Source organism: Hemitrygon akajei, chromosome 11, assembly GCF_048418815.1.
Source record: "Hemitrygon akajei chromosome 11, sHemAka1.3, whole genome shotgun sequence".
NCBI classification, from domain to species: domain Eukaryota; kingdom Metazoa; phylum Chordata; class Chondrichthyes; order Myliobatiformes; family Dasyatidae; genus Hemitrygon; species Hemitrygon akajei.
This window is the reverse complement of record NC_133134.1, coordinates 159129552-159154163: the sequence shown is the minus strand read 5'-3', so window position 1 is coordinate 159154163 and position 24612 is coordinate 159129552. Positions and strand designations below refer to the sequence as shown.

The 24612-nt window shown below is 41.3% G+C and overlaps 1 protein-coding gene across 3 annotated transcripts in view; it reads left to right on the top strand.

Moving 5' to 3' along the window:
* LOC140736173 (protein phosphatase 1 regulatory inhibitor subunit 16B-like) overlaps positions 1 to 24612 on the top strand; it is a 223878-nt gene that overhangs the window by 16391 nt on the left and 182875 nt on the right. Inside the window, exon 2 of one of the 3 annotated variants that reach the window (XM_073062042.1) lies at positions 3654 to 3741. The exons of 1 other annotated variant lie outside the window; for it this stretch is intronic. The gene's annotated coding sequence lies outside the window, so the exon portion shown is untranslated. Of the gene's footprint in view, positions 1 to 3653; positions 3742 to 20151; positions 20235 to 24612 lie in introns of those variants that run through there. One more of the 3 variants, XM_073062041.1, reaches the window with a different exon arrangement.

Sequence of the window (24612 nt, the reverse complement as noted above, 5' to 3'; positions counted from 1 at the left end):
AACTGAAAAGGGGAAGGACTACAGTTGAGGTTCTTCCACTAGCAGACATCCAGGGGATGAGTCTGGTGGGAAAGTCCCTCAGAGAGCAGAAGATTGGATCATATGAGTGTCAAAATTGTGCTAACAGTACTGTATTCCCGTAGTGTTTTACAGTGCCAGTGATCATTGACAGGGGTTCGATTCCTGCTGCAGTCTGTAAGGAGTTTCTGCGTTCTTCCCATAACCATGTGGGTTTCCTCCCACAGTCCAAAGACGTACAGGTTAGGGTTAGAAAGTTGTGGGCATGCTATGATGGTGCCAGAAGCAGGTAACAGCACATCCTCAGAAAATTTATATAAAAATCTGGGGTGCCTAAGACTTTTGCATAGTACCGTATTTTATATTTATTCATTTATTTAGAGATACAACGAGGGATAGGTCCTTAGAGTTGTGTCATGCAGCAACTCACTGATTTAACCCCAGCCTAATCACAAGACAATTTACAATGACCAATTGACCTGTGTCTTTGGACTGTGGGAGGAAACCAGAGCTCCTGGAGGACACCCATACATCCCATGATGAGGTCATACAAACTCTTTACAGAGGATGCTGGGATTGAACTCTGAACTTTGATGCCCTGAGCTGTAATATCATCATGCTAACAGTTATGCTGCTGAGAGAATTGCTGCCAAAAAGGAAAACTAAGCCAAGAGACTTACCTACACGCACAAGCAGAAGGAATGGGGTGCTGAACAGTGGCTGTAAGTGCTCTGGACAGGTGGGGCAAAATTTTAAACTGTTGGTTCAAACAGGAGGCAGTTTGTCCGTAAAAGAGCTGGATGACACAACAGTGGTTGGCTTTACCGAGAACAATGACGAGACAGAGTATAGAGAGGAAGTGGAGTGGCTGGTGGGTTGGTGTGAGAAGAACAACCTAAGCCTGAACATGGGGAAGACAAAGGAAATCACTGTGGACTTAAGGAAGGTGCAGACGAACCATCCCCCTCTGCGAATTCATGGCTCCTCCATAGCGAGAGTTAAGTGCATCAAGTTCCAGTGAGTTCACATCTTTTGAATGTGAGAAGGGAGAAGGCACACGGATGACCTCATCTGGTCCCTTAATATCACCTCCCTGAACAAGAAGGCACAGCAGTGCCTCCACTTCCTAAGGAGATTGAGGCAAGCAAGTCTGCCCTATCCCGTCTTAATTGTGATTTACAGGAGCGCCATTGAGAGCATCGGCATAACAAGTTACATCTCCTTCTGGTATGGGAGCTGTTGAGTATTGGACCAAAATTTTCTACAAAGGACGATGAGATCAGCGGAGAAGATCATAGTGGTCTCCCTACCATCCATTGGGGACATTTATCATGAGTGCTGTGTACACAGGGCCCTTAGTATTGTTGAGAATCCCACCCACCCAACCAGCATCCTCTTTGACTTTCTACCATCAGGCAGGAGACTACAATACATAAAATCAAGAACGGTTAGAATGAGAAACAGTTTCTAACCCCAGGCCATTAGGCTTCTAAACTCTCAGCCGCATCGTATTTGAAGTGTCACTGGTTATTCTGTTCCATACCTTACAATATTTAATATGAGTACACTTTAGTTTGTTATTTATGTGTGATTCATCTATAGGTTTTATTCTTACCTTCGTAAGTTATTGTGTGTTATGTGTACTACTGTGCTTTACGCCCTGGTTCAAAGAAACATTGTCTCATTTCTATATATGGTTATATACATTATATACATGTATCTAGTTAAATTACAATAAACTTGACTTGACTTGAGTGCTACGTGGGATGAGTGTCTGCAGCCGACAGTGAAGCACGGTGTAGATCCCTGCAGGTTTGGGCAGCGTTCCTCAGAATCAGGTGATTTGGTCAGAATTAATGGAATCCTCAATGCTGAATTACAACCAGGTTCTCATCCATCATGCGACTTCGTTCTGCAGCAGGACAGTGGCCAAGGTCATAAAGGACTATCTTCAGTGAAACAAAGGACGAGGAGTTCTGCAACGGATGGTATAGCCTCCACAGGGCCCTGATCCCAACATCATCGAGGCTGTCTGGGATTACCTGGAAAGGCAGAAGCAAGTGAGACGGCCAAAGTCTGCAGAAGAACTGTGGCAAATTCTCCAAGATGCTTGGAACAACCTACCAGCCGATTTTCCTATAAAACTGCACAACAGTGTAACTACAAGAATTGATGCAGTTTTAAAGGCAAAGGGTGATGACACTAAATATTAATTTGATTTAATTTTTTTACTGTTTACTGTTCTTTATGGTATTTTTTTGATATTTAGGAACTTCTCATTTCACTATTTTTGAAGGCATCTTCGTTTACAGAATTACTTTACATGTGCTGAAGCCTTTTAGTGTTGTATATATGTACATAATGAATAAGGACTATTTTTGAAATAGATGAGAAAACTGGAGACTATCTGAGTTGCAATGGAAGCTTCAGAAGCAAAAACTGAGGTATGTGTTTGAAGGGGAGGATTAGTCGCGTGGGGCAGGGATAGGAATGTATTGCTGGAAAACAGTTCCCTCCCCATAGGCATGCCCTTGAGACCAGTATAGAATTCCTTCACATACTCTCGTGTTGGGTTAGAAAAGTTGGGGGGGTGGGGTGGGGTTGGAAAGAGACTCGTGGTCCTATTGTAAATACAGTGGGTGTGGAAATCACTATGAATCCTGTCTAGAAACTAGTGAGATTCAAATTAATGCAGCAAACTGGTGTTCACTGCACAAGCTATACTCCTGAGGAGAAGAGTAAAGAATTCGTGTTTATTCAATTATTTACCTTTTTAATGATACAACATGGAGTAGGTTCTTTGGACCTTTCAAGCCACAGGGCCCCAGCAACTGAGACAAAGCCAACTTAACCCTATCCTAATCACAGGACAATTTACAATGACCAACCGTGTGTCTCTGGACTGTGGGAGGAAACAGGACCACCCAGGAAAAACTCATGTAATCCACGAGGAGGATACAGAGGGACTCCTCCTTACAGAGGAGTGCCAGAAATGAACTCCAAGCTCGTTGGCGGAGGGGGCTGTGCCCGTGATGGAGCTGACTGAGTTAACAACCCATCTGTAGTTTTTTCTCGATCCTGTACACTGGAGACTCCATACCAGGTGGTGATGCAACCAGTCAGAATGTTCTCCCTGGTAAATCTGTAGAAATTTGCTGGAGCCTTTGGTGACATCCCAAATCTCCTCAAACCTGATAAGGCAGCACTTCATGGAAGAATGATCTAAACTTTAGAGTCATAGAAAAGTACAGCACAGAAACAGGCCCTTTGGCCCATCCAATCCTTGCCGAACCGTTTAAACTGCCAACTTTTACAATGAAATACTTAATATTTTCTTAGGTAGTATTAATGTATGGGTAGGGAATGATTATAATAATAAATCTGATTATCAAATACAGTGGCAAACATGGGCACTCAAAAAGTCATCAGAGATTTCAGAGCTGTTAAGAGCCTAGTGTTTTTGGAATTTACTGTATATTCATTAAATACAAGAGGAAAATGAATTATTGGTCCAACTGGTCGTCAGTCAGTGCAAATATTTCAGAGGAAGCAGGAATATGGGTCAGCCTTCCTAATTGGATAATGTTTTTTTTTGCAAGTCTAAACTGAAACAAAGACTTGTATTACATCAACAGCCTGCGCCAGGAACCAAGGCCGTGCTCACTCCCATCAATCTCTCTGGGGGATAGTGACCTGTAATTGTGGGAACGTGGAAAATAGCTGGTGAGATATGAATGCTTGTTTTGTGTGCACGAGGCATTACAGCACCCAATCGGCCTACTGACCCAAAAAAAAACCTCTCTTGCCATTTATTCCTCTCTTGCATCCTTCCATCTCACGTCCTTCTTTTCCTCTCCCCCGCACTTTTCAGGCTTCCTTTTGGAGTTGCTTATGTGATTATGGAATTATTGACTTGTTATTTTTCATGGCATGTGTGACCATTTTAAATTCCTTCAAGTTCTTTCGTGGAATGTTAGGAAGTGGGCTTGGGCTTCTAATTTCCTGTTTGCTTACACTCAGTTACTTTATTCGTTACCTCCTGTACTGAATGAAGTGGCCACTGAGTAGACGTTCATGGTCTTCTGCTGCAGTAGCCCGTCCTCTTAAAGGATCGAAGCGTTGTGTGTTCAGAGACACTCTTCTGCACACCACTGTTGTAATATGCGTTTAATTGAGTTGCTGCTTGCTTTCCTGTCAGCTGAACTCTTGATATTTATTGCTTATTTACTTATTATTTCTTTCTTGTTGTGTTTGCACAGTTTGTTGGCTTTTGCACACTGGTTGAACGACTAATTGATGCGGTCTTTCATTGATTGTGTTATGGATTTATTGAGTATGCCCAGAAGAAAATGAATCTCTGGGTTATATTTGACACTTTATGTATTTTTATAACTTTGATAATATATTTCTTTTGAACCTTGAACTAGTCTGGCCATTCTCCCATGACCTCTCCCATTAACAAGGATTTTTTACCTGCAGAACTGCCACTCCCTGGATTTTTTGTCTTTTTTTGCACTATTTTCTGTGAACTCTAGAAACTTTTGTGCATGAAAATCCCAGGATATCGGCAGTTTCTGCGATACTTATGCCATCCCATCTGGCACAAGTAATCATTCTGAGGTCAAAGTCACTTGGATCACATTTCTTCCCCGCTCTGATGTTTGGTCTGAACAACAGCTGAACCTCTTGACCATGTCTCCATGATTTTATGCATTGAGTTGCTGCCACATGATTGGCTGATTAGATATTTTCATTAACGAGCTGGTGTACAGGTGTACCTAATAAAGTGGCCACTGAGTCTATATAAATAGTGTGGTTCTGGGAGCCAGGCATAAGGTGAGTTCTCTTTCATTCAAAGCAGGGAGTATAATTACTTTTCAACTGCCTCCACAACTGCCTGGTCCACATGTCCCTCCCCATAGATCTCCCACCTGGCACTTATCCCTGCAAGTGTAAGTGCTACACCTGTCCCTACACCTCATCTCTTACCACCATTCAGGGCCCCAAGCAGTCCTTCCAGGTGAGGCAACACTTCACTTGTGAGTCTGTTGGGGTAATCTATTGCATCCGGTGCTCCCGGTGCGGCCTCCTCTACATCAGCGAGACCCGACGCAGATTGGGGGACCGCTCGTTCACCACAACAGACAGGATCTCCCAGTTGCCATTCACTTCAGCTCTCCCTCTCATTCCCATTTGGATATGTCCATACACGGCCTCCTCTACTGCCATGATGAGGCCAAACTTCAGTTGGAGGAACAACATCTCATATACCGCCTGGGTAGTCTCCAGCCCCTTGGTATGAAGATCGAATTCTGCAGCTTCCGGTAATTCCCTCCCTCTCCCTTCCCCATCCCACCTCTACTCTGTCTCCTCTTCTAGCTTCCTATCACCTCTTATGACTCTGCCTTCTTCTACTACCCATTGTGCTTTCCCCTTAGATTCCTTCTTCACCTCTCCTGCCTATCCCCTCCCTGCTTCCCCTCCCCCACCCCTTGATCTTTCCTCGGATTGGTTTTCCACCCTCTCCCCACCTTCTTTATAGGGCCCCTGCCCCCTCCTTCTTTAGTCCTGACGAAGGGTTTCGACCCAAAACGTTGACTGCTTCTTTCAACGGATGCTGCCCGACCTACTGAGTTCATCCAGCTTTTTTGTACATCTTAGTTACTTTTCAATTCTGGCACCATTCTATAAGGAGTCTCTGCATGTCCTCCCTGTGGACTGTGTGGGTTTCCTTTGGGTGCTCTGGTTTCCTCCCACAGTCCAAAGACATACCAGGTCAGTTAATTGGGGATTGTAAATTGTCCTGTGATTAGGTTAGGGTTCATTGGGTTTGTCAGGTTTTGGCGGGGTGGTGTGGCTTGAAGGGGCGTGCTGTATTGCTAAATAAAATAAAATAGGAGGCATGGGATCCAGGGAAATTTAGCTGCATGAATTCAGAATTGGCTTGCCCACAGAAGGCGGAGGGTGGCAGTAGGTGGAGTGTATTCTCACTGGAGGTCAGCAATCAGTGGCATTCCTCGGATCTGTCAGGGACCTCTGCACTTTGTGATTTTTATAAATTACTTGGATAAGGAAGTGGAAGGGTGGGCTAGTAAGTTTGAAGATGTCATGAAGATTGGTGGTGTCGTAGATCATGTAGAAGATTACTGTAGGTTACATCAGGACATTGACAGTATTCCAAAGACTGAAAGCGCATATTATTTTTGCACAAGAAACTCATGTGAGGAAAGAGGACAATCAACATTTTTTTAGGTTTTAGAGGGGTCAACAGTACCATTCGAATTCGAATGCCAAAGTAAAAGGAGTTCCAATTTTAATTGACTCCTCTATTACATTTGTTCAACACAATATTATTTCGGATCCAAATGGTAGATTTTTGTTAATTACTGGGTTACTTTTTAATAAGAAGGTTGCTATGGTTAATGTTTACGCTCCAAACATGGATTATCCTGATTTCTTTAGGTCTTTGTTTACTTCTCTACCTAATCTAAATGAATATATGTTAATAATGGGTGGTGACTTCAATTGTTGTTTAAATTCTTTGCTGGATAGATCTATATCCATTCAGACTTTACCAAATAAGTCGGCCACTTATATCAATTTTTTTTGACTGATACTGGAATTTTCGATATTTGGAGATTTCTACATCCTAAGGACAAAGAATTTTCATTTTTCTCACATGTTTATCATTCTTACTCAAGAATTGACTACTTTTTCATTGACTCTCATTTTATTCCATCTGTAATTGGTTGTAATTATGACGTTATAGCCATCTCTGATCATGCTCCAATGAAACTTTCTATTAAATTAATGGACACAGCTTCTAGTATTAAGCAATGGCAATTTGATTCTACCTTACTACAAAATCCGGATTTCATTAAATTTATGAAAGAACAGATTGATTTCTTCTTTTCAACTAATTCCCCGGATGAAATCTCCTGCGGAACACTTTGGGACACTTTTAAAGCATATATACGTGGACAGATTATCTCCTATTCTGTTGGTTTGAGAAAACATATTAAGAAGGAAACTCTTTTATTGGTTGATAAGATTAAAGAAATTGACAAGAAATATTCGATTGCTCCTAGTAAGGAGCTTTACAAATAAAGGGTTGAGCTTCAAATGGAACACAGTTTATTACTTACATCTTCGATTGAAAATCAATTAATGAAAACCAGAAGTGATTTTTATATACATAGTGATAAATCGGGTAAACTGTTAGCCAACCAATTGAAGAATGCTTCGGTTAAGCGTCAAATTATTAAGATTCGCCAACAGAATGGTGAACTGACAGTTAATCATGATGAGATAAACAAATCTTTTAAAGATTTTTATACCTCCCTGTATCATTCTGAATTTCCTCATGATCATAATGCCATGCATGATTTTTTTAGGGAAATTGAATTTTCCAAAATTATCATCTGAAGAACTTTTAATATTAGAAACTCCTATTATGGATGCAGAAATTAAAGGCATTATTTCCTCTATGAATTCTAGGAAAGCACCAGGTCCAGATGGGTATACAGTGGAATTTTTAAAGTTTTTTTCCTCTACTCTTTCTCCTTGGTTATGCAGGGTTTTTGAAGAAGCAATTAGACTAGGTAAACTACCACAATCTTTTTATAGAGCTTCCATTTCTTTAATATTGAAAAAAGATAAAGACCCTACTGACTGTGCATCCTATAGACCAATATCTCTATTGAATGTAGATTCCAAGATCTTTTCTAAGTTATTGGCGACCAGGCTGGAGAAGGTATTACCTCAAATTATCTCAGAGGATCAAACTGCTTTTATTAAAAATCGCTATTCTTTTTTCAATATTAGGAGATTATTGAATATTGTTTATACTCCTTCACACAGTACCTCAGAATGTGTCATTTCATTAGATGCAGAGAAAGCATTTGATAGAGTTGAATGGCCATATTTATTTACTGTGCTTGAGAAGTTTAATTTTTGTCCGACATTTATATCCTGGATTAAATTGATATATCATACTCCAGTAGCCTCGGTTTTTACTTTTTTCATTTATTTCGGGATACCAGGCAAGGCTGTCCTCTTAGTCCATTATTATTTGATATTGCTCTGGAACCTTTGGCAATTGCTATTAGAGAATCACCTAACATTTTTGGCATTACTCGCGGGATAGATATACATAAGTTATCATTATATGCAGATGATTTGTTATTATACATTTCTGATCCTGAGCAATCCATTCCTGCAGTTATATCATTATTGGCTCAGTTTAGTAATTTTTCCAGGTATAAATTGAATCTTAATAAGAGTGAATTATTCCCCTTAAATAGACAGGTTCCAATTTATGGAAATTTACCTTTTAAATTAGTTAATGACTTTTTTATATACTTAGGGATTAAAATTACAAAAAATCATAAGGAGTTATTCAAGGTTAATTTTTTACCCTTAATTGCTCAGATTAAATGTTTGTTTACTAAATGGTCACCATTGTCTTTATCTCTGATAGGGTGGATTAATGCTATTAAGATGATTATTTTACCCAAGTTCTTATATATATTTCAAGTGGTACCAATTTTTATTCCAAAATCCTTTTTGACAATGTTGATTCAAAAATTTCCTCATATATATGGCAGAATAAAAATCCTAGATTAGGTAAAAGATATTTACAGAAGTCAAAGAAGGAAGGTGGATTGGCATTGCCTAATTTTAGATTTTATTATTGGGCAATTAATATTCGATATTTGAATTGTTTGTTAAGGGATTTGGATTTATCTCCTTGCCCTCATTGGATAAATCTGGAAACTAAATCTGTACAAGGATTTTCACTGGGTTCTATTTTAGGGACTTCTCTTTCCTTTGCTCTTTCTAAATTGCATAAACGAATTGACAATCCGATAGTTAAACACACTTTACGTATCTGGTTTCAATTTCGGAAATTTTTTGGGTTGAATCAGTTTGTATTAGCAATTCCTATTGTATCCAATTTCTTTTTTCATCCCTCTATTATGGACCAAGCTTATTCAGCTTGGAAGACTAAAGGTATACTACGATTTTCTGATTTATTTCTGGATAATTGTTTTATGTCTTTTGAACAATTATCTAATAAATATAATTTGCCTAGGTCTCATTTTTTTTTTAGATATTTACAGATTAGGAATTTTTTAAACACTGTACTTCCTACCTTTCCAAATCTTGTTTCTTCGGGTATTTTGGAGAAATTGTTAGAACTACATCCTTTTCAGAAAGGTGTAATATCAAATGTTCACAATATAATTATGAAAATACGTTCAGAGGCCTTTTACAAGATTAAAAGTTATTGGGAAATAGAACTTAACCTTACTATCCTTATTGAGAATTGGGATAAAATTCTGCAATTAGTTAATTTATCCTCTATATATGCTAAACAGTCATTGATACAGTTTAAAGTAGTGCACAGGGCTCATATGTCCAAGGATAAATTGGCTCGTTTTTATTCCCATATAAATCCTATATGTGACAGATGTCATTCTGAGATAGCTTCTTTAACTCATATGTTTTGGTCATATCCGCTTTTGAAAAAATATTGGAAAGACATTTTCGATATTATTTCCATGGTATTGAACATTGATTTACAACCTCAGCCTATTACTGCAACCTTTGGTTTACCAATGATAGAGTCAATTCATTTATCTTCTTCTGCTTGTTGGATAATTGCATTCCTTACATTAATGGCTAGAAGATCTATTTTGTTGAATTGGAAAGAAATTAAACCCCCTACCATATTTCATTGGTTTTCTCAAACTATGTTATGTCTAAATTTAGAAAAAATTAGAAGTGTCATATATGACCCTTCTATTAAATTTGAAAAGACTTGGAGGCCATTTATTCAATATTTTCACATGATGTAATTCGACCCTGTTCCAATCCCATTTGTTTTTCCGGTTTTGATTAAATGTATGTTGAGAGGATCGGAGTTGGGGACACTGATGATTCCTTGTCTTTTTATAGATACTATAACCAGCCCATTTTTTTTCCTTCCCTTTTTTTCTTTTTTTCTCTTTATTAGTTAGTGGTTAGTTTGTTAGATTAGTTTTTCTTAGGGCAATAATTTTTTTTTCTCTTTTTCTCTTTTCTGTTTTTTTCAACATGATATACCTTTTTTTTGTTGTTGTTTAGTTCATATGATAGTTGTATCATTCATGATTTGGGAAGACTTAACTATATTGTACTTATTGCTTGTGTATCCTTTTATGTTCATTTTAATTTTGTAATTTTGTAATCCCAATAACTATGTATTAATCTTATCATGTTGATATTAATAAAAAGATTGAAAAAGCAAGGACATTGACAGGGTGCAGAGCTGGGCTGAGAAGTGGCAAATGCAGTTCAGTCTAGAGAAGTATAAAGTGATACACTTTGGAAGGTTGAGCTTGAAGGCAAAAACAAGGTTAATGGTAGGATTCTTAGCAGTGTGGAGGAATAGAGGGATGTTGGGTTCCACATCCATAGATCCCTTAAGGTTGCACATAAGCGATTCAGTGTGTTGCCCTTCATTCAGTGGGGGATTAAATTTAAGAGCCACAAGCTAATGTTGCAGCGGTAGAATATTGTGTTCGGTTCTGGTCATATCATTATAGGAAGTTAATGGAAGCTTTAGAGAGAGTGCAAAGGAGATTTACCAGGATCATGCTTGGATTAGAGAGCGTGTCTTATGAGGAAAGCTCGAATGAGCTCGAGGTCTTCTCTTTGGGGTGAAGGGGGATGAGAGGTGACTTGATCTAAGTGTATAAAATGATAAGAGGCATAGATGGAGTGGACAGCTAAAGCTTTTCTTCCCAGGGCAGAAATAGCTAATATGAGGGGCATAATTTTATGGTGATTGGTAGAAAGAGGTAGATTTTTAACACACAGAGTGGTGGATGTGTGGAATGTACTGCAGGGGTGCTGGTAGAGGCAGATGCATTAAGGACATTTTACAAATTCTTAGATAGGCACATGGATGAAGGAATGGAGGTCCATGTGGGAGGGAAGAGTTAGACTGAACTTGGAGTAGGTTATAAAGATTGGTACAAAATTGTGGGTCGAAGGGCTTGTATTGTGGTGTACATTTTTACGTTGTATGAAATAGATCTAATTCACACTGGGTCTGAATTTAGGAACTTCCTCCCCGTCCACACTTTTAGAGTTCTTTCACCAGAAGGGCTGCAGCAGCCACCATAACAAAACAGTTTGAGCAACACTGTTACACCTCGGAGCATTCCGAAACTCAGAGTGCCATTCTGGCGTCGTCCTGTAAGGAGTATCCGTACGTCCTCAACATGAAATGAGTGGGTTTGCTCCCACAGTCTAATGGTCATTGTAAACTGTCCCTTTATTAATCAGGTTTGTCAGTGCTGGGGTAGCATGGCTCGAAGGGCCGGAAGGACATGGGCCTAGTCCTAGTCCTTCCTAAATAAAGCTCAGGAAGCCTGACGACCATAACTCTCTCAGTTAGAAATGGACAAAAAATGCTGACCGTACCTAATTCTGGTTAATGCAACCACCGACGCCAGGCAGACAATCTTTGAAAAGTCTTGATAATTGCTGGGGTCTCCTGTCGTGTAAAGACACTGCCCAGAGAAGGCGATGGCAGCCCAATTCTGTAGAAAAAGTTGCCAGTAACTATCCTGGTCATGGAAAGACCACGATTGCCCACGTCATACGACATGGCGCATAATGATGATAACCCAGATTCTCAGAAAGGAACAGTTAATATCCATGAAACTCTATCTCTGAAAGTGACATTTTTGCGGAGAGGATTCAAGAATATTCAGCAACGGGGTGGCACAGTCACAGTCGGGGTTGGCATAATGCTTTACAACACCAGTGACTGGAAGGTTGTGGTCCAATCCCCGCTGCTGTCTGTAAGGAGTTCGTGCCTTCTCCCTTCTCACATTCAAAAGGCACATGGGTTTGTAAATTGTGGATGTGCTATGCTGGTGCTGGACGCGTGACAAATCCTCTGTCTGTGTTGGTCAATGGCGCAAATGACAGATTTCACTGTATGTTTTGATGTTTCAATGTACATGTGACAAAGAAAACTAATCTTTATTTTAAGGATTTTGCCCCCTTTGGTCCCAATGCCAGGTGCTGAGTTGGGAAGCATGATTCTAATTACAGCAAGGTCAGGTTTATTATCATGGGCAGACACTCCCAGGGTATAAGTGCCATGAAAATTAGCTTTTTGCAGCAGTGGAACAGTACATTACAAACATGTGACAACAAACAGTCCAGAAGTGTGACACTTCAGCTACTTCTGTTCAACCATTCGCTTCTTCAACCCTAATCTCTACAGTTTAGTGTCATTACATCCACTTTAATCACTTCGCACTAATAATTTTTTTTGGATCTAATTATGTCCTTTCTTGGGAAAAAATTGCTTAATTACAATTATGAAAAAAGCACAGCAACGCCTCTACTTCCTTAAGAATTTGCGGAGATTCGGCATGACGTCTGAAACTTTGACAAACTTCTATAGATGAGTAGAGCAGAATATGTTGACTGGCTGCATCACCGCCTGGTATGGAAACACCAATGCACTCGAATGGAAAATCCTACAAAAAGTAGTGGATGTGGTCCAGTCCACCGTGGTAGAGCCACCCCAATCATTGAGAATAACTACATGAAATGCTGTCGCAGGAAAGCAGCGTCCATCGTCAGGGACCCCCCCACCCACCACCCAGGCCATGCTCTCTTCTTGCTGCTGCCATCAGGCAGAAGGTACAGGAGCCTCAGGACCCACAGCACCAGTTTCAGGAACAGTTATTACCCCTCGACCAAGGGTGACCAGCAGGCCAGCAGAGGGAAGGAGTGCCTTACACCTCCTTGGGTAGAGATATATCTCCATCCCACCACCAACACTGGGGTGGTATAATACTATAATAATTGGGGGGCTTACTCACTCAATTGAGCCCCCTCCCTCCAGTAGCAGAAGAACCTGATACTGTTGCTGTTAAGCCTTGAGCTGTGGATGCTGAGGCTCTTGTACCTCTATCCCCATGTGTACTGCTGATTTTAAGACCTGCTTTACCTACTATTACATGGGAGTTCTTGTGCATTAGGTGCTTTGTGAACTCAGTGACTTCCATTTCTCATGATGAGTTCTACAATGTTGCAGCTATTCTGCTCAGCCCCAGAGGTTTGTGTTGGTAATTGTGCACAGCATGAGCCATCGTCCTTCCCACACCCCCCACCTCGTGTGTTTTATTTAGTTTTCCTTAAATACATCTGTGTAATGTGCCGGAGCTATTCAGTGTGTGTTCTATCTAGGGATAAGGAAGTTTCTCCTGTTTCACTTGTATTTACGGCCCCAAACTTTAGACTCACCAAAATAAATGTTATCACACAGAAACAGACGGCTGCCAATTTCCTGATGTGATAAATGGGGAAACAAGTCACCTGAGGGGTGTTATTTGGTTGTATTTATCAGTCAGCATTTCACCACAGAAAGTTGCCTCTACTTTAAGTAACCACCATTTCCAGTCATTTTGTTTCACCCTGGAATTTGACTGGGGAAGGTCCTGCATTGAGTCATCACTATCGCTGTCTATCTCCCTGTCACTCGGGCACAATATTCTTTGTGCATTGTGTGTGAGATCAGGACAAACTCCTGGAGATGTAGCACTGAGCGGGCTGCTGGAGGGACTCAGTGCAACACACAGCGTCTTACAGGGGGAAAGGAATTGTTGACATTTCTATTTGAAACCCTGCATCCGGACCGGTTACGAGTTTGTCCCGAAACCTCTACAGTCCCCTTCCCTCATCAGATGATGATGCCTGACCTGTGGAGTTCCTTCAGCGGATTGATGTTCCGGATTCCAACACCTCCGGTCTCTTGTGTCTCGTAGAAGTTAGAGGTGCGGAAAGGTGCCATTCAGGCCATCGATGCTGTGATCAATGGCTCCAAATGAGGAGTGCCCTATATTAATCCCATATTTACATCTTATGTCAAAGTCAAAGCTCAAAGTATATTTATTATCAAAGTACATATATATCACCATATACAACCCTGAGATTCATTTTCTCAGAGCTATAGAGTCTTAAGAACACTACAGCAACACAGCACAAGGGTGGCACGATAGTGTAGTGGTCAGCACAACACTTTTCCAGTACCAGTGACCGGGGTTCAATTCCTGCTGCTGCCTGTGAGGAGTTTATATCTTCTCTCTGTGACTGAGTGGGTTTCCTCTGGGTGCTCCGGTTTCCTCTAATCATCCAACCTACTGGGTAGAGTATTTGGTCATTGTAAACTGTCCTGTGATTAGGCTAGGATTAAATCGGGGGATTGCTGGGCGGTTTAAAAGAAACAGACCCTTCGGAGTATTAATCTGCCCAGTCCCATCGAACTGCATCTGAACGATAGCCCTCCAGACCTCTCCCGTCCATGTACCTATCCAACTTCACAAATTCTTGTGGGCTTTCACAGTAGATACAAAGAAACACAATAGAATCAAAAACAAAACTACACAAACAAAGATGGACAAACAACCAATGTGTAAAAGAAGACCATTTTTTCTTGTTTTCTCCCCCCCCCCCCCCCCACTCTCCATCTCCTTTCCTACTTGTCAGTGACTGGTTCCCAACCTGTCTTACAGAGCCCAGGCACCCTCATTCATGCACTTACTTATCCAGTAGAGTAAAGACTCCAATGATTTTGCATTCTTGGGACTTTAGTCATGTTTCAGATTATTTGATATCTCTCCTGTTAACACCCAAGCACACTTTCATTTTGTCTGCTAATGTGCATACAGTAGCGTGATAAACTTTATCACTTTACAAATAAAATATAGTAGCTAGGGTGCCCAAGACTTTTGCGTAGTACTGTATTTGTCAAGTGGAGAAGAGAGTGAGGTTAACAGGATGTGGGAATGTTAAAGTAGTGAAGAATCCTGCTCCAGACATACCCACCTTCCTGACCCTTGGAGTCCTGAATCCATATCCTGGCTCCAAACCCAGACTGCGGCCCACGACCTGGTCCCTGACTCTGGAATTAGCTGACTTTCTTGACTGCTGAGTGAGTCAAACACTGAACCATCAGTATCAATGAATAATCGGATACTGGGCCATCTGTTTTAATATACAGTGGATTCCAGTGAACTGGGAAATATTGTGACCAATACATTTTACCCCAATTAAGTGACTGCCCCAATTAGCCAAAGTTTCATGGAAATGGTTAAAAAGGTATAGGAAAGTACCAGCTAAGTAACAAATTATACACAAATGTTCCAGCTATTTATTGCTTATTTAATTATTACTATTACTTTTTGTATTTTTGTAGTTTGTTGTCTTTTGCATTTTGTTTGAATGCCCAATTTGATACGGTCTTTCACTGATTCTATTATGGTTATTCGATTATGGATTTATTGAGTATGCTGCAAGAAAATGAGTCTCAGGGTTGTGTATGATGACATATATGTACTTTACTTTGAACTTTGAAAAAAGCCCATTTAATGCAAAGTAGTCAAAATGTCGCTGTACTGAGTTAGTGATTAGGGTTGTGCAGATGGGTTCAAGAATTGAATGGTTGAAGGGAGGTGGCTGTTCTTGAACCTGGTGGTGTGGAACTTCATGCTTCTGTACCACCTGACCAAAGGTAGGTGCGAGAAGGTGGCATAGCACGGAATGGGAGGGATTTTTGATCTTCTTGAGGGGACGCATGCTGCAGATACTACCGGTGTGGGGAGGATCTGCCATTGATACCCTTGGAGCCCACTACTGTTCATTAGAGTGGACATGCAGAGGATGTTTCCAATATTGGGAGAGTCTGGCACCAGAGGGCACCGCCTCAGAAAACAATGATGTTTCATTAGAACAGAGATGAGGAGGAATTCCTTCAGCAGGAGGGTGGTGAATCTGAAATTTGTTGCCACAGATGACTGTGGAGACCAAATCACTGGATATATTTAAAGCGGAGGTTGACACTCTTAATTAAGAGTGTCAAAGGTTACAGGGAGAAGGGAGAATGGTGTTGAAAGGGAAAATAAATTAGCCACAATTGAATGGTGAAACAGACCTGTTGAGCTGAATGGCCTAATTCTGCTCCTCTGTCCTGTGGTCTCTCTGTAGCATTGTACCCCCTCCCCCCCGCTTTCTTATTCTGGGTTCTTCCTCCTCCTTTTCCAATCCTGATGAAGGATCGTGGCTCAAAATATTAACATTTATTCCCCTCCATTGATGCTGCCTGACTTGCTGAGTTCTTCCATCATTTTGAATGTGTTACTTTGAAAGCTTCAAGTTGTTCGGGACTAAAAGAACATATCACACCTGTCTACTGTCCAGTGCAGTAGCACTGCGGAGTAACACACCAAATGCTGTAGGAGCTCAGCAGGTCAGGCAGCATCTATAGAGAGGAATAAACAGTTGACGTCTCAGGCCCAGAATTTTCATCAGGTCCTTTCATCGCCTCTCAACCCACAACATCATTCCTTTCCATAGATGCTGCCTGACCTGCAGAGTTCCTCCAACATTTTGTAGGCATTACTCTAGACTTCCAGCACTTGTAGAATCTTTTGAGTTTATGATTAAATCATTAAACAGGTTTGAATTATAATATATTAGACTGGCTAGATTAGGACCTTTCTCTTCCCTAACATTTCCAGTAATAACCCCCCCCCCCACCCCTCACCATTTCCTGTTTCCATTTTCCTCTCTTACCTACCCATCACCTCCCTCTGGGTGCTCTTCCTTCTTCCCTTTTTTCCATGGTCTTCTGTCCTCTCCTGTCAGATTCCCCCTTCTCTAACCCTTCATCTCTTTCACAATCAACTTCCCTGCTCTTTACTTCACCTCTCCCCCTCTCCCAGTTTCACCTTTCACCTCTTACCTGGTGCCTCTTCGTCTAATCCTCCACCTTCTTACTCTGCCTTTTTTTTGTCTTGATGAAGGGTCTTGGCCCAAAATGCCAACTCGACTGTTTACTCTTTTCCATAGATGCTGCCTGGCCTGCTGAGTTCCTCCAGCACTTTGTGTGCATTACAGTGAATTGGACTAGGTGGAGTGACCTTCAAAAGAAGGTTGTCATGAGGAAAGGACTCGGCCTGAAATGTTGACTGTTTATTCCTCTCCATAAGATGCTGCCTGACCTGCTGAGTTTCTCCAGTATTTCCAGCATCTGCGGAATCCCTTGTGTTTATGAGCAATCGAGGAGTGTGAACAATGAGGCTCAGTACCATTGTTCATTTAATAGCTTTCTGTTTTGCTTTTTAAACACTTTTGAAAGGAGCAAAAGTCCTCTAGTTGTGGATTGCACTTTCAGTTTAAAAAAAACCCAGAGTAAACACCAGCTGTGCACAATGGCTCCATTAGAAACTTTTGTACCAAGCACCCTTTAATGCCCCAGTGTTTTACTAACTTTTTTTTGCTTATCTCACTCAGCTCACTTATTTCGAGGAAGTGCATTTTTATGATATCTTCAGACAACAAAATGTGGCCACTTAGACAAATGGTGACATTTATAGCAATCTTTCATATGCACAGACAAAGGCAGGCTGTCACCTTTACACCTACGCAGTCATTTGACCAGAACCATGAATGGAAATGCAGAGGGAAAATTATTGGGCAATCTCCAAATGGCTGCTTTTCTCGACACTTAATGTCTGATCATATTCCTTCTTCCACTATATCAACAATTTCAGTTTGATTTCAGTGATACTTGAGTTGGATAGAACAACCTGACCTGCAGTATACGTGCATGAAAAATAATGGGTGGGAGTGCAGTGGCTCAGCGCTGGTCATGTCTTGTCAAAGGCTCGAGTGAAAATCCAGCTTTGCAGAGCCCCGCAATACTGGGCCTCTTGCGATTGGCCAGGTTGTCCAACCCGGTCTGTTGGATACAATATTGCCATAACCTCAACCCCACCCCTCAGGATCTCTAGCCTCTGTCACTCGACCCTCCCCCCCCGAGTCTCATTTTCCTTCTTCAAGGAAGAAAATTAAACTAGAAATTCCCTTCATTAATTTCTGTTGTTGCATGAAAGAAGTTACTGGAGAATCACAGTTGGTAGATATGAAAAGTAGTCACACTCACATATAGGATGACAGTCTTTGTGGGGGGGAGGGAGAGAGAGTGGGAAGGAGGGGGAGAGAAAGGGAGAGAGCGAGAGAGAGAAATATATAGATCTTCCCCCCCTCCCCACCCGGAGCAACCGATTTGCTCAACTCAACATTTTATGTGGTATTCCATAAAATTGTGGTACCTCCGTATAACAATAATTCCATATGAATTCACTAGAATTCAGAGGAATGAGGGATGAGCCCATTGAAACCTATCGCATGGTGAGGGGCTTGATACAGTGGCTGTGGAGGGAGAGTCTAAGACCAGAGGATAAAGCCTCAGAATAGAGGGGTGTCTTTATAGAACAGAGATGAGGAGGAATTTCTTTAGCCAGAGAGTGGTAAATCTGTGGAATTCATTGCCACAGGCAGGTGTAGAAGCCAAGTCTTTATGTATACTTAAGCAGAGGATGATAGATTCGTGATTGGTCAGGGTATAAAGAGATATGGGGAGAAGATAGGAGATTGCGGCTGAGAGGAAAGTTGGATCAGCCATGATGAAATGGCAGAGCAGACTCGATGGGCCAAATGGCCTAATTCTGCTCCTATATATTATGGTCTTATTTACAATTCATGCACAATGCCTTCTTTGAACTACACACAAACTCCTCCGTTTTCGTGGATTTTTGTGGAGAAAAATAATTTCAGGATATATATCGTATACTTTCCTCTGACATTAAATGTACCTATTGAAACTTTACACCTGCTGCTTTGCACCCACACCATTGACAGCCAAATAATGAATTTAAATCAGCATTGTCTGGCCTTCCAATTAACCATTGCAACTTCCAATTAACTGTTTCACTGTTCTTAGTAACCCATTGTTCAGAGCTGCATTTCAGATTTAATCCACAATTTATATTCAAATCTGAAGACTGGTGGCAGAAGTCAGTTTCTGTAATTGTACATACTAACCCCAAAGACGAGTTCAAAGTAAATTCATTATCAAAGTACATATATGTCACCATTTGCTTCCCTAAGATCCATTTTCTTGCAGGCATTTATGGTAAGTACAATGAAACAAAATATAATCAATGAAAAACCCCACACAAGATGGACAAACAACCAATGTGCAAAAGGCAACAAACCGTGCTAATACAAAGAGGAAAAAGAACTCAAAATAATAATAATAAATAAACAACACGAGATGAAGAGGCCTTGACAGTGAATCTATAGGTTGAGGGACCAGTTCATGTTTTGTAACTTCAAAACATTAAACTAATTCAAAGGAAGACAAGGGATTCTGAAAAGCATAACTAACTTTGCGTTTACTTTAGGCGAAGTGTACCCGTATCATGATAGCGTGATGATGTATGCAATTCATGTATTTATACGTATAACCCGTAATTAATTATTTAAATGAACAAGAATGCTTAAACAACATGTGTGTGTGAGTATGTGTATGTATGTACATGTGTGTATACATACATACATACATACATAAGATTACACGCATACATAAGATTACTGATTATTGAAATATTAAATATACAACAGTTCATTTAGTTCATTTTTGGGGGCGTGAGTGAAGCTGAGTGAAGTTATCCCCTCTGTTTCAAAAGCCTGGTGGCTGAGAGGTAATATCTGTTCCTGAACCTGGTGGTGTGGGTCCTGAGACTCCCGTATGTAGTGGTGGGGAGAGCTTAACCCCCGATGGACTGGGCTGTGTCTGTTTTTTGCATATTGGGTCTCGACAATCCATTATACAAATTCTGTTCTGCTGGTTGTTTTAGCAAAATAGCTCTTGAGCTGTCATTCAGAACCAAAATCCACTAAAAATAATTAAGAACAAGCTGGTTTCAGTACGAGACAGCACCTGCTAAAACCACAGATTAGAATAAAATCAGTGTTTAGAACCGGACACACATGGAATCAGCCAAATTGTGCTTTTGCTCAATGAAAACTTCTCCTTGTGGATTGTTCCTTCGTTGTGTCATTCTCTGACTATCCTGAAGCAAGACTCCATGATCCCAGCTTCCGTTGTTTGCTCGGAGCTTGGAGTGGAAACTCAGAGGCGGTGACGTGCAAGCAAAGGAAGTAGCTTGTCAAAGTATGATCTCGGGTACTTCCGAACAGGAAGTGTCAAGGATAAAATGGGGCACCGACTGTTGTACTGATGTAAAGTTGCTCAGACGGGAAGCATCGCTCTCAGTCCTTCAGCTCGACTTCTCCAGGTAAATGGTGAAAACAAATTTTGCTTGCTATTTTTCACCCTAGTTTTATTTGTACCCTTAGATTAACACTTTCTGTGTTGCCATGTGATATCTGAAGTTCAGTACAGCAGTTTTACCAATCATCACCAATGTCCTTTCTTTACTGTTCATTGCGTGAGGATGTGAGTAGGTGACAATGCCATTATCTTATTTGGCCTTAACTGTCGTTAAATGTTAGTTGGCTAGGCCATTCCACACTCAATCACACTGCTGGATAAATGGGTTTGAGCAGGTAAGGATGGCAGATCCCCCCTCTTAAGGACATGAGTTGAATTTTTGTCTGGTGATATTGCACCAATGCCCAAGAGCGGACAAGTCTACAAGAAAGTGGTGGATACAGCCCAGTCCATCTCAGGCAAAGTCCTGCCCACCATCGAGCACATTTACATGCAGCAGCAAGAAGAGAGCTTGGCCTGGAGGTGGGGGTCCTTGATAATGGATGCTACCTTCTTGTGGCAGTGCTCCTTGTAGATGTACTCAGAGGTGGGGAGGGCTTTGCCTGTGGTGGACTGGGCTGTAATAAAGAGAGACGTAAAATCATTTTGAGAGAGAAGACAGGTACAGTTGCCACTGTTGCGAGCTTGGTAAGAAATGAAACAGAAAATTCTGGAAAAACCTAGCGCCTGTGGAGAGAGGAACAGAGTTAATGGTCCAGGGTCAGTGGTAAGACACGGTACTCAGTGAACACAGGTTTCAAAAAAATGAACAAAGGGAAGTGTCGAAGTTCTTCAAAAAAAGATTGTGTCTGTGGATGGTGGAGCAGACTTGATGGGCCGAATGGCCTGATTCTGCTCTGATGTCTTACGGATGCATGGCACAAAAATTCATTAGGAAGAGATTGTGTGGGAACTTCCAAAGGGGAACAGGATTAGCGGCAGAAGTGGAAGTAACAATTGCTGTGTTTGAGGAACTAACAGAAACCTACATGGAAATGATCAAGTGTGTGGTTTTCTTCGGAATGGCAATATTTAGTGATATCAGCGTAAAATGTTGTTTTTATTTTAGACCGTAAGCTGTAGAAGCACAGCTAGGCCATGCTTTATTTTCTGTCTCAACCTCATTCTCCTCATAACCTTTGATGCCCTTACTAATCAAGAACCCATAAACCTCTGCTTTATATATACCCTATGACAATAGACAATAGACAGTAGGTGCAGGAGTAGGCTATTTGGCCCGTCTAGCCAGCACCGCCATTCACTGTGATTATGACTTGGCCTCCACAGTTGTCTGTGGCAATGAATTCCATAAATTCATCACCCTCTGGCTAAAGAAATTCCTCCTCATCTCTGTTCTTTAGGAGCTTCCTTCTATGGATCACTCGGTTGGAAATATCCTCTCCATGTCCACTCCACGCCCAAGGACACCTGAATGCCCCACCATGGCTACCAGGCAGATATCCACAATGATTCATGACAGAGATGTTTAGGCAGGGGACCAAAGGCTTTATCCACAGGAATGGTTGGTGGAGGAATGTAGAGAGGCTAGAAGACGTTGATAGTGAATGAAGGAGATGAAGACAAGGCTGCCTATTGTGATGGTAAATCAGAGATACAATGGGCCTGTAGATGCTGGAGTTTTCAGGAGAAGCAAACAGACTTCTGGAAGAAGTGGATCAAGCAGTATCTGTGGAAGGAAAAGGAATTGTCAATGTTTTGGGTCAAAACCTTACCTCATTGCTGAGAGAGCAGAAGGTGAGGTGTCTGGTATGGAGGGGATAGGGGGAATGTAAAGACCAAGTGATCGGTTTGAAGAGGGGTGAGGGATGGTAAATGAGGATGCACAGGAAACTAAGATTAGAAGAATTAGATAATTCTTACAGCAAATTGAGAGGCCATTTGGCCCATTGTACCTATGCTGGATTCGATCAGATAATCACATATTTTCCTTGTTTTTCCCCATTGTTCTGCAAGTGATGCTTTCTGTTGTCCAGTTTTTTTGATTTTCTTCCTACCGGCCCTCGCATGCAGTGGCTTCCATGCCATAAACACGTCTTGTATTTTAAATAAAAATCCCTATGTTCCTCTTGTAGCTTCTGCTCAAAATTTAAAAACTGTTCCCACTGGTGGATCAGAATCAGGTTTATTATCACTGGCATGTTGTGAGATTTGTAGTTTTGAGGCAGCAGTGCGGTGCAAGATAGGAAAAAGTTTCTCCCCCTCAGCCTTCCCATTTCTGAACAGTCCATGAACTCACAAAGACTTATCATTATGTACCGTGCTGTATGGCATGGGCAATCATGGTCAATGACCACGATTGTTCTTGGCAAATTTTTCTACAGGTGTGGTTTGCCATTGCCACCTTCTGGGCAGTGCCTTTACAAGACGGGTGACCACAGCCATTATCAATACTCTTCAGAGATTGTCTGCTTGGCATCAGTGGTCACACAACTAGGATTTGTGATGTGCATCACCTGTTCCCATGGCTTCATATGAAAAGGGGTGGGGTCTAAGCAGGTGCTACACCTTGCCTAAAGGTGACCTTCAGGTTCGTGGAGGGAACGGAGTGGCTTTCACCTCCTTTGGTAGAGATATATCTCCGCCCTGCCACCTATAAGACTACTTCATCATTTTGCCTTCGATTTGCATTACTCATTTATTTTTCTATATTCCTTATAATAACTTAAAGAAATGTTTTTATGTGTTGCACTATACTGCTGATGCAAAGTGATAGTTTTAATAACATCTCTGGATGTTGGACCTCTGGTTAATTTCTGATCCTTGGGCTTCTTCTGGAAGTCAGGAATGATGAACCGTTTTAGTTCCAAGATTTCAATTTATTTTAGAGTACAAGCAAATACTATGAAAACTACATAAAGAGCTGAGAAATGATGCTTAGGGGTGTGGGACAAAGGAATAAAGAAGAAGCCAAGATGGCTGCTCTGGAAAAGTCTACCACTTTTGTAGATAAGATGAGGGAAATGCCTTAGATAGTAATAGATTAGTTAATAGACTATGTAATTAAAACAATTACATCATATGGGTAATGTGCTGGTACTTAGCCAATGAAAAATGAGGGAGGTAATAAACTGTTAGTTTAGCTGCTGTACCTCTTTCTGCAGTGGGTGTGGAAAAAATACATGGGGGTTTGTTTTAAAAAATACAAATCTTATAAAATATTTTATTAAAAAACAGTGGTTTCCAACATATGTCAGTGATATTAAACCTGTTTTGGATTCTGACATTTAAAAAAAAACACCTAAAAGTTACAAAAATAAATAAATAGTTCAAATGAGGAATATTGAGATGATGTTCATGGGTTCATGGACCATTCAGAAATATGGTGGTGGAGGGGAAGAAGCTGTCTCTAAAATGTCCATTGTGCATTTTCAGGCTCCTGTATGTTAGTAATGAGAAGAGGGCATGTCCAGGATGGTGGGGGTCCTTAAAGATGGATGCCGCCTTCTTGAGGCATCACCTCATGGAGATGCCTTGATAGTGGGGAGAATTGTGGTTGTGATGGAGCTGGCTGAGACTCTGGGGAAACAACAGTGCAGAGGGCAGATAAGAGCCCATCACACTGCTGGGTAAATGGATTTGAGCAGGTAAGGACGGAAGATTCCCCTGCTCTTAAAGGCATGAGTTGGATTTTGTCTGGTGATATTGTACCAATGCCCAAGAATGGATAAGTCTACAAGAAAATGGCGGGTACAGTGCAGTCCATCTCAGGCAAAGCCCTGCCCACCATTTACATGCAGCAGTGAGAAGAGAGCATGGCCTGGATGGTGGGCGTCCTTGATGATGGATGCTGCTTTCCTGTGGCTGTGCTCCTTGCAGTTCTGCTCAATGGTGAGATGGCTTTTCCTGTGATGGACTACACCCACTATTATTTGTAGACTTTTCCATTCTTGGGCATTGCTGTTTCTACACAAAAGTCATGATTGTAACCTGTCAGGGTACTTTCCGCTGCGCACCTACAGAAGATTGTCAAAACGTAGATGTGGTGGGTCAAAGGTCCTGCTTTTATACGTGCTGTGTGACTCGATGGTCCTTGAATTATCTTTTGATGGGATCGCCTTCCCTCTCTCGGTCCCTGTCTGAACTCGCTGTATTGTTGTGAGGTTAACTAGCTCTGTTATTCGGAGCTGAATGAGGATTTTAGAGTTGGGCTTATTTTGAACACGAGAATATTTGCAGATGCTGGAAATCCAGAGCAACACATACACAGTGCTGGAGGGACTCAGCAGGTCAGGCAGCATCTATGGAGAAGAGTCAACAGCTGATGTTTCAGGCTGAGACCCTTCCTGGTGGAGGAAGGGTCTCCGCCTGAAACTTTGACTGTTTACTCTTTTTCCAACTGAGTTCCTCCAGAGATCTGTGGGTCTTATTTTGAGCTCCGAGGC